Source organism: Stegodyphus dumicola, chromosome 5, assembly GCF_044657685.1.
Source record: "Stegodyphus dumicola isolate Sdum_Otavi_A_Nest chromosome 5, ASM4465768v1".
In the NCBI taxonomy this organism is placed as follows: Eukaryota; Metazoa; Arthropoda; class Arachnida; order Araneae; family Eresidae; genus Stegodyphus; species Stegodyphus dumicola.
The window spans coordinates 114,330,131-114,340,688 of record NC_140772.1 but is presented as its reverse complement, the minus strand read 5'-3'; the positions used below and the strand labels follow the sequence as shown (position 1 = coordinate 114,340,688).

Genomic DNA, 10,558 nt, shown 5'->3' with positions numbered 1-10,558 from the left:
TTCTTTCGACAGAATTTTATTCTCTTTTCCATGCTCACATACACCAAAAAAAATTTGATAGTAATAAAATAGGAATTACTTTAAAAAAATTTTCTTACTTAAAATGACTCGCAACTCCATATTCTGATTAGTAATCTTTTCGCTATATCTTAAAAGAAGTAACTAAATAGAAACGCTCGTATAGTCGACTATTATTTTTATTTTTCAGAATTTTGTAGAGCTTCTGTTTATAATAATATCAAGGCTTTCGTTTTTACTTCATTAAATCACGACGAAACCTATATTAAATAATCAAAAATGAACGAAAATAATTAGCAACTCTATTTTCATAAATCCTATCCACGCATAAAGATACCATTTTCTTAATGTGGAGAGGTATGTTGGTATGAAAATACATTCTATATTTGTAATCAGTGATCCAGTACAAAAGAAATTCTTCCTATAATCACTTCTTTTTAGTGTGACACCCGTTTTTTTTAATCTGCGTGTTTTTTTAATGATATTTGAGAACCTTCCATTTTTTTGATATAAATGAAATTTGCATGTGATTGTTGAAAAATATAATTGTGCTTGTTGAAAAATATATTGTAACGTATATATTTATTTATTTTAGCCATTCATTATGAATATCACTTTCAGTTGGAAGACATAAAAAAAAGTCAAACATCACTGTTTCGTAATGTGGACCTCATTAATGAAATCTGAACCAAAATCCTCTGAAGGAATCTGATCTAATAAAGGTAAAATGCTTAAATGTATGAAAAGTATAATGAAAAATATAAAACAATATTATACTATAACCTGAAAGGTAGTAGACATAAGATACTTTCTTAGCTATACTTAAGTTATTTCCAATAATATAGTTAGGGAAAGTAATATAGTTAGAATCATCTAAATTCCTCACAATTCATTGAGGCCTAGCCACATATATTTTGATTATTATAAGTGAATATGCAGAGGAATCAAAACAATTATATGCAGATTCAAAATTCGAATAATAAAGCGAAAATTATGTCAACTTTGGAGAGTACAGTAAAATAGAAGGAAATTCCTTCTCAGATAACACCTGCAGTTTTTGTTAGAGGGTTATTTTTAGAGCGAATGCTTTATGTTCTGTTCACAAAAGTAAAAATGAGGCTCGTGTTTCCAAAGTATAGGCTGTCTCAGAAATGCTGTAATCTAAACTCCTTATTCCAAATACTTCAGCGATGCTTGAGCCTCAAAGGAATTACCAGGAACCACCTACAGTGTCATTTCGGCCAGTGCTTAAGGATCCAGAATGGCTGCCATTTGCCACAGAATCGCATTAACCCTGTAGTCAGAGTCAAACACGTTTCCTTTGGGTAATGACTATTCCACTTTATCAGCTCTTTTCCGTCATTCGATATACAGTGATTTTTGTTTTGTTTTGTGGGAATGTGTGCACTGTAGTTTTGTTTTCGTTTTTACCTCTTTTTGGAGCTTACCAGTTTGCCTTTGTAAGGATAATCTCTTAACCCTTTGTACCAAAAACATTTTGTTTGCCATAGTCTACTGAGTGAGTGTTATAGATGGTCCGATACTAACATTTCTGGAGATCACACCGAGCGCAATCGTTGAGGAAAATGCTTTATTACTTCGTTAGCAGAACGCTGAAAATGAATTTAAAGCTTATGTTTAAAAACTCAGCATAAATATCCTGCTTCCAGCGATTATAAGGATTAAAATATAATAGAACTTTTAAACAATTTTTCAAATTAAAATATATATGTTTTTTTTTTTTTTTTTTTTTTTTTTTTTTTTTTTTTATTTAGAAAATGAAGCATAATTCACAAATACTCATTTCCTTTTAATTGTGTAATTTGAGTCTTAAATACAGAATTTATGATAAAAAAATAAAGGCCTACGAAACCGACAGAAGTGGCAAACAATCTAAGAAGAGAAGATTGAAGTGATGAAAAAGAAGCAATATGTTTGCTTTTAATGGGACACAGTAAGATTACCTTTATGCGTTAGACCTCTGAATCATACTATGTTTGAAGTCCTTGTTGACTCTACAAGGACAGTCCCAAAGCGAAATCTATAATTTTACAACCAAACTGTGGCTTAAGGTGCAATACGACCCACTAATGGGTTGTTTGACTCGTAAGAAGGCTTTAGAAATCAAATTTTGATGTAAACTTTAAAATCCATTATAATAAATTCAACCTGAAATTACCAGAAAGTTCAGTGTTAATATGAGAAAATCATGCTATTTTACTAACATATCTGAATCTCAAGAACCATCATGCTGTTTTATAAACATCTTTATCGTTAGAAGAAACAAGATCTCTTTTCAGTCTCATCAATCAAGTTTTTTTTTTTTTTTTTTTTTTTTTTTTTGTGCATGTGGCGTAGATGCTCACCTTCCCTAAAAAAAAATAAATGCAGTATAATGAAAGTTTTGTCGCAGCTTTGCATAAATTTCAAATATATTTAGGTTAACGGCGTTTGTGCCAACTGTTAAATGTTTACGTCAATCACGTGATCTGCAAGTTTGATAAATTAACTTTTAAAATATTCTCAAAGACAGGAAATGATTTCACTGTGTTTTTTGGTCAAGTTAAAAATTAGGGGATGACATCCTGAGTGTTTTTATCAAAGGTACGTATTAGAGGTTTAGTCATAGGTTTTACGGAGGGAATACAGAAGAAAATATAACTTTAGCGGCCCTCAATTTACAGCTGAAAATTCTACAGATTATATGGAATCGTATTATTGATAAAATATTAGCACAAATAGTTTATTATCGATTAAATAAGTAGATCTGCAATGAAGCTGTTCTTTGCAAAGTTGTTTACGTTTCTTAAACACTTAAAATGATGTCGCAGATGGCATATAACACAGCATAATTTATCAATATGGCACCTTGATGCTGTATTACCAATGATGGACATCGATTAAAGACTGATTATTGTTGGAAACTCCAGTTAACAAATCACCGAGCTAGAGAGGATTTTACTTCTGTCTTTAGTGAACGTCACTTGGCTCTTCAGTATAAAATGAGGTACTAGAGTGCTAGCAACATCAAAGCCTATCTGCTACTTCTAGTATTCACAATAAATGCAATGACAGCAAGGTAATTTGCTTATGAAATGCCGCAACTCTTTTAATTGCCTTATATTATTGCATTTCAAATGGCATTTTTGCCATATGTCAATAGTTTGCGATTTTCAACCTTTCGCAAATATAAATTAGGATTTGGGGTCAAAATCACATGATCTGCAGTACTCTAGAGTCAGAATTTGAATACTTAATGAATTAAATCCGCGCCTAATTTCATTCGCTAAAAATTCACTGCTGCTGTTTCAGACTATTTTGCGAATTCGATTGCCAATGAAGGATAATCTTTTAAAATTAAAGTCATTGTTTCAGAAAATACTGAAGTAAATTTCTGAGTGAAATTTCTTCTCATTCGAAGTATATTTTCACGATGTTTCATTTTCTGTGTAGAATAGTGTATTTTTAGAAATAGAACTCTAATCCAAGCAGGCCATTGAAAAATTCTATGTTTTAAAATACGCTAATATTTGCAACTGATGAGCTTCAGTTTATTCTGCAGCTGAAATACAGTGACATGTTAAAAGTATGTTTGAAGAGAAATATCTAACAGAATTTAATTAAAGAGATTCCAAGTAGTAAATATCGTCCGTTAAAATTATATGGTCATGGATTCAAGTTAGTGATTAAAAATATGTATTTTTTGTGAAAATACATTTTCAGTTGTGGTATTCTTAGTTAACCAAAGTAACATATAATTACATTCATAATAACTTGACTTGAATTCATTAATACAGAATGTGCGTGTAATGACCTTGCGGATTAATAAGGCACCATGAGGCAAACGACACCAACATTTATTAAAATTTACCTTTCAAAGAATAATGAAAAAAAAATTAACATTTAAAGAATAAAGGCAAACTCGGTCCTACAACATAATTAACCTACAACCTCGCTCCTACAACATAATTAACCTACAACCTGCCTCCTCTGAGGCTAACATGCAACTGGCCTCTCTCACTTGCTGGGCTCTGCCAGGCAGCTGATTGGCTGGCTCACCGCTGCCAGATACATGACACCCCCCCCCGGTAAGATTGTGCTACGCCAAAGCGAAGCAGAATCTGAAAACTGAACCAGCAAATACAAACTTAAATTGTATACTCCACATACCAAATTAATTCAAAATATATGAACATGTATACATGACATAATAACGTACTTTAAAATAAGTGCAATAAACATTCATCTCACAACAGATGAACAGATGGCTTGATACAATACCGGAGTTCTGTAATAAAACATATATGCAATACTATTTCAAAACACACTATTATAATGCAATATTAAATGGAAACCAGTAATTTGATTTTCAAAACAGATGGAAAGTAGCTCTCGTACAATTCCGGAACAAAAGAAAGTAACTAATGCAAAGTTTTAAAACATATTAGTTCATACTTAGTTCACACCTATTTCATTCACCCACTAGTCTTGAAAGACCATCTGCATTTTTTAATTGTTCACCAGGGCAATGATAAATATGAATATTATAGCGCTGAAGTGCCATTGCCCACCTCTGTAATTTGGCTGAATGCGGTGCCGACTTATACAAATATAATAATGGATTATGGTCTGTGATCAGCTCGATATTCGATCCAAACACCCAACACTCGAACTTTTTTAATGACCACACAACGGCATAAGCCTCGCGTTCAATAGTTCACCAGTTCTGCTGAATTTTCGAAAGTTTTTGACTGGCAAAGCTGATAGGATGCAAACTGCCTTTGCTGTCTCGTTGTGACAAGCAAGCACCAACACCATATGAACTAGCATTACACTGTATGGTGTAAGGTTTTTCTGGTTCTGGAGTGTACAGTTTTGGTGCTTCACACAGTCGACGTTTCAGTTCTTTAAATGCTGATTCCTCAACATCAGTCCATGGAATTCTCTCAGGAATTTTCTTTTTTGTAAGCTCCGTCAATGGGCGAGCTATTTCTGCATAATTCTTTATGTAATCACGATAATAGTTGAATAAGCCTAATGCACTCTTTAGAGCAGTCTTTGTTTTAGGACTTTTTATAATTTCAATGGCTTGTAATTTTTCAGGATCAGGTTGATGTCTTCCAGCTCCTATTATATGTCCTAAATACTTTATCTCCGAACGTGCAAAAACACATTTCTTCACGTTCACAGTAAACCTGAGATCACTTAATGTAGTTAGCACAGCATCTAAATGTTTGAGATGCGAATTCCAATCTGGTGAAAAGATAGCAATATCATCAATATATGCTTTGCAAAAATCACTATGTTTTCTTAAGGCATCATTCATCACTCGCTGAAAAGTAGAAGCTGCATTTTTTAATCCAAAAGGCATCACTTTCCAACGATATTGGGAACGATGTGTCTTGAATGATGTTAAATCACGACTTTCTTCTTCTAAAGGTATTTCCCAGTAACCTTTCAAGACATCTAAACAGGTGATAACATTCGCGTGTCCAATTTTATTGATTAGATGAGTCACATTCTCCATTGGAAAATCAACAGGCTTGGTTACTTGATTCAACAACCTGAAATCAATACATAAACGCATACTTCCGTCTTTCTTGGCAACACATACGACTGGGTATGCTATTTCAGCTTCACTTGGCTCAATAAGACCCAAGCTCTCCAATTCCTCGATCTGTTTATCTACTTCAGGTTTCAAAGATTCTGGGATCTTATAGATATATGGCTTTTTTCTTTCAGCTCCAGGTAACAACCGAATTCTATGTTCACCAACGCTGGCTATTTGGGTCTCCCCAGAAAATAACGCGATGTGCTTGAGTAAGAGCTCGGGTAATTCCTTTTGTTTGCTATCCTCTAAATGACTAATATTCACCTCGATGTTCCTTCTAGTTACTGCGCAATCTCCTTTATTTGGAGTGGTATGAATTTCCCCAAACTCAGAATCATCTTCAAATATCACTCCCACAGTTTGTGCTCGAACATAAAATTTTCTTATTTTGTTCACATGAACATGCCTCACACTCCCATCGGGTAATTTAACTTTGTAAGAATGAGGATTTACTCTTTCAACAATTTCACCTGGACCTGTCCACCTAGCATATAGCTTGTTGCTAGAGTCTGGTATAAGTAAATATACTAGATCACCATTTTTAAATTCTTTCAAACTTTTGCGACGGTTAAAATAATATGCATAAGCTTCTTGTTTTTCCGCGGCAGATAAAGAAGCGAGCTCAGATGCTTTCTCTAAATTTATCTTTAATTCTTGTAGATAATCAACTGCTGAATTACTCAGATTAAGAGGTAATGGTATTTCACCGGACCATGATGATTTTAACACAGCTAAGGGACCTCTAGCTTCACGACCGTACATAAGCATAAATGGAGATACACCGGTAGTGCAATTTGGAACTTCACGATACGCAAAAAGTAAATAAGGTATGTGCTTGTCCCAATTAACAGGATCTGTGCGAATTACATGATGTAACATTTGTTTAAATACCCGATTCCATTTTTCCACTGAGCCGTTTGATGCTGGGTAACCAGGTGTCGAAAAACGAGGATGAGTTCCTAACCTTTTTTCGAATTCTTGAGTTAATTGTGAGGTAAAATTAGTGCCTTGATCGCTACAAATTATTTCTGGAATACCGGTTCTCATAAAAATATCTACAAGAGCCTCACAAGTAGCTTTAGCAGAAAGACGTTTTAAAGGTATGACTTCTGGCCATTTTGAATGATTATCTATCAAACACAAACAATATTTATGTTTCCTTCCTGAAGGAGGTGAAATTTCACCAATAATATCTATATTTACTGTATGAAAGGGATATGGCGCGCGAACAATAGGAGTAATCGGAATTTTATCCGATTGTCTTTCCGGACTTTTTAATTGACATCTTTCGCATGTTCTACAATAATTTTCTACATCTTTGGATATGTTCGGCCAATAAAATGAAAGCTTAATTCTTTCTTTAGTTTTCCTCATACCTAAATGATTTCCGAATATGGAATCATGAGCTAATTGAAGGACTTTATTTCGATAATTCTCGGGCAAAACTAACTGTTGTATGTTTTCCCCACACATTTTTTCTTTATGAAATAACAATTCGTCCTGTAAAAAGAAATTATTCTTTCCTACTTCTGCATCCTTAAAAGAATTTATTAACGTTTGGCAGTTTCTCTGATCGACCTTAAATTTATTCGATTCCGAATAACTGTTTAGTCTTTCATCATTCTGATTCGCAACTGAGCTATAAAAAAGATTTACATTTGACAGTTCAATGGCGCCAACCTTAGGGTGTTTTTGTTTATGAGTTTCCGGTTTCGTCTCGGGGTAGACCATTGATTCATTCTCGTCTTCAAATATGCGATCCCATACATCTGGTGTAATTAAACATTGAACATTTAGCTTATCTGTCAACGCGAAAAGAGCTTCTACGCGCGAATATAGACAACTGTTTGGTTTTTTGTAATAAATGGGAATAGTTGCTAACGCTGCCTCTATGACGTCGCCAAATGCGGAACTTAAAATGATTTTACCCTTACTTTCTATTTTTAAATCAGGAATTAATGTAGTGTTCAAAATTGGTATTTCCGTACCTGAATCTTTTATAGCTTCTACTTGCTTCCCTGCAATGTAAATAGTAATTTTTTCCAAGGAATAAAAATTAAGTTTTCCGTCGGAACACTCGGGTTTTTGTAAATGTTTAGAATTTACATTTGTAACAACCGCATTGTCCTTCGACTTACTTGAAGTGTTAACTTTCGGTTTGACCGGGAAATTATCGTTCTGTTTATTGGACCTCTCAAATTTATTTCGCCTGTTCGGGCAATCCTTAGCCAAATGTAAACTGCTTCTACACACATAACATTCTCGCGGTTTAAACGAATGTTTCTGTTCATTTACCACTAAATCTTTTCTTAGCGCTGGTGGAATATATTTAGAGATTTTGTTGTATGAATCACGAAAATTAGCGCGTTTTTCACCTCTTATGTCATCAAAAGATTTACCTTTTGCGATGAAATAAGTGTCGCATTCCTTCGCTAGTTCTTCTGGACGTAGCCAACTTTCACCTTGTCGAACTGCAACATGGCACGCTAAATCACTATCCAATGTTTGAAAAAGTTTGTCAGAAATTATTAAGTTAATTAAAGACTCAAAATCATTGACGTTTCTACTTTTACAATAATGGATCCAACATGATCTTAAACGAGAGGCGAACTGCAAATGAGTTTCCCCCGTCAACCTTTGAGCTTGGCGAAAATTTTCTAAACATATAATTGGTGATGGTTCATATTCCTTAAGAATTAAAGATTTAATTTTTTCATAATCTTTCAAATCATCATCTTTAATATATACTAGAATATTAGAAGATTTATCACCTATCACTTTAAGTAAAATTTCAGACTTAAACTCATTTGGTACGTTCTTATGCTTAAAAGCCCTTTCTATGGAATCAAAAAATAAGTTCCATGCTTCACCCTTTTTAGGTACAGAAATCGATAATGCCTGTACAGCTTTCAAAAGCTTATCTAATGAAAGTGTATTTTCTACGTTATTACTAGATTCTTTGCTACTTTCGATTTGCATTAAACGCAATTTCACAATTTCTTCTGACTTTTTCCTTTCTTCAACCGTAGTATTAAGAAATTCAATAACAAAATCTTTATCTTTCAAATATAATTTTGAACTTAAAAGCTTATCTTTTAATTCTACAACTTTTAAACTAGAATCGGCTTCTTCACCGAGTTCCTTCAACACTGAAATCAAATCACTTTTAACTACTCCTTTAAACATATTTAGAAGAAATTTTCCTTAAAGTTACAACAAAAATTTCTCACCTTTTCTCCAAAATCCAGTTGGCTTCGTTAGCTCTGGTTCTCGTAAGAGAGCGTGCTGTAATGACCTTGCGGATTAATAAGGCACCATGAGGCAAACGACACCAACATTTATTAAAATTTACCTTTCAAAGAATAATGAAAAAAAATTAACATTTAAAGAATAAAGGTAAACTCGGTCCTACAACATAATTAACCTACAACCTGCCTCCTCTGAGGCTAACATGCAACTGGCCTCTCTCACTTGCTGGGCTCTGCCAGGCAGCTGATTGGCTGGCTCACCGCTGCCAGATACATGACAGTGCGAATACATTTTTATTTTATAGCAATCTACCTATAGAATATTAAAAGTTTTAATTCTTGATTCCTGAAGCTTAATATGCCAGCTGTTGTGTTTGCCGAGTCCATATTTCATGAAAGATTTGTTGCCAGAGCCTCAAGGAAGTTGGACTTCTACTTCCACCCCAATTTTGAGGAGAACATCCTAGGCGGAGGGGGGAGTCCAGGGATTTCTCACACCTCTTTCCTTCTGCCAAACAATACGGGAGGACTTTCGGCTTGCCATATATTTAGAGTGTCCCTATACCGCATAGACCCTATATATTTAGAACACTATAATAGGAAGAAAAATTGTAGTGAGCTCGCCAAAAAGTTACCAGGAGCTGTGGCTCCAAGAAATAGTTGAACGCAGTATTTTTTAATATAATGACATTGAAGGGTAAAAAATTAGCCTACACGCGAAATAAAATGCAGAATATAAAAAACTGTAAAATCAATCGTTGGAAACATGTGAATGGCAAAAAATACAGAAAAAAACCTATCGATGTGATAAGTGAAAAGTTAACACATATAAAAACTGATCGACGGAACAAGTTAAAACAAAATTAAAACATATGAAAAAAATAAAATTACAAAAATTATAAAAAGAACAAAGCGGAAAATGGTAAATTAGCCTAATTCGACTTCCAACCTGGCTTTTCAAGGGAAATTTCAGTTGGACGTCGAATCAAGCCAACACCATTACGCGTTTCGCCGAAACAGACAATTGAAGCTCTTGTGTGACGAAAAAATTTTTAAATAATATGAATTGTCCCAAAAAATCTTTTGGAGCTACATTTCTCTGTTCCAATTTCCCGACGCGTCCGCAAAAAATGACACATTAAGGTGTAAAAAAATGTAAATGCAACTCCGAGTATAGCTAAAATTACAATAAAAATAAAATAAATAGAGGTTTGCTATTAGTCAAACTATACAATAACGTACGAGCTGGACCTATAAGCTTAAAGAATTAAACCTTTATGAATTTTATAGTCCTGAAATTGAATTCAAATGAAAACAAACGCCGTGGGTCTTGCTAAGACCAAGAAAAAATATTTTAAAAAACACAAAAAACAGACCTGTGGCTATGCTGTCCTCTTGAGCGCGAAGCAAATTTGAAAAGGGGTTGTAATCCCCTCTGTGTCTTTCAAAGCCATCCCTCTCGTCGTGTGACGTAGGCGGGTGAAACAATGTCACTGCGTAGCAGCCAATGCGATTAGATTGTCCTTTGGCGGGAACCCGTACCCCCCGAGTTAAAGAGGGGTTGAAAGACTCGAAAAGACATGGAAAGAATTCAAAATGGCGTCAGTCAAGTTGTTTTCTCCGGGATTCGAACTCGACCCTTTGGTACCGCAGTAGGCTCTCCTAACCACTATACCGTCTG

The 10,558-nt window shown here is 34.3% G+C and overlaps 1 long non-coding RNA gene across 2 annotated transcripts in view; it reads left to right on the top strand.

The window, feature by feature from the left end:
• The first annotated feature begins 611 nt into the window (after positions 1-611).
• The window catches only part of LOC118182417 (uncharacterized), a 143,102-nt gene continuing 133,155 nt past the window's right edge, over positions 612-10,558 (top strand). For both annotated transcript variants that reach the window (XR_015041007.1, XR_015041008.1), the window contains exon 1: positions 612-740. This is a non-coding gene — a long non-coding RNA (uncharacterized LOC118182417). The remainder of the gene's footprint in view (positions 741-10,558) is intronic.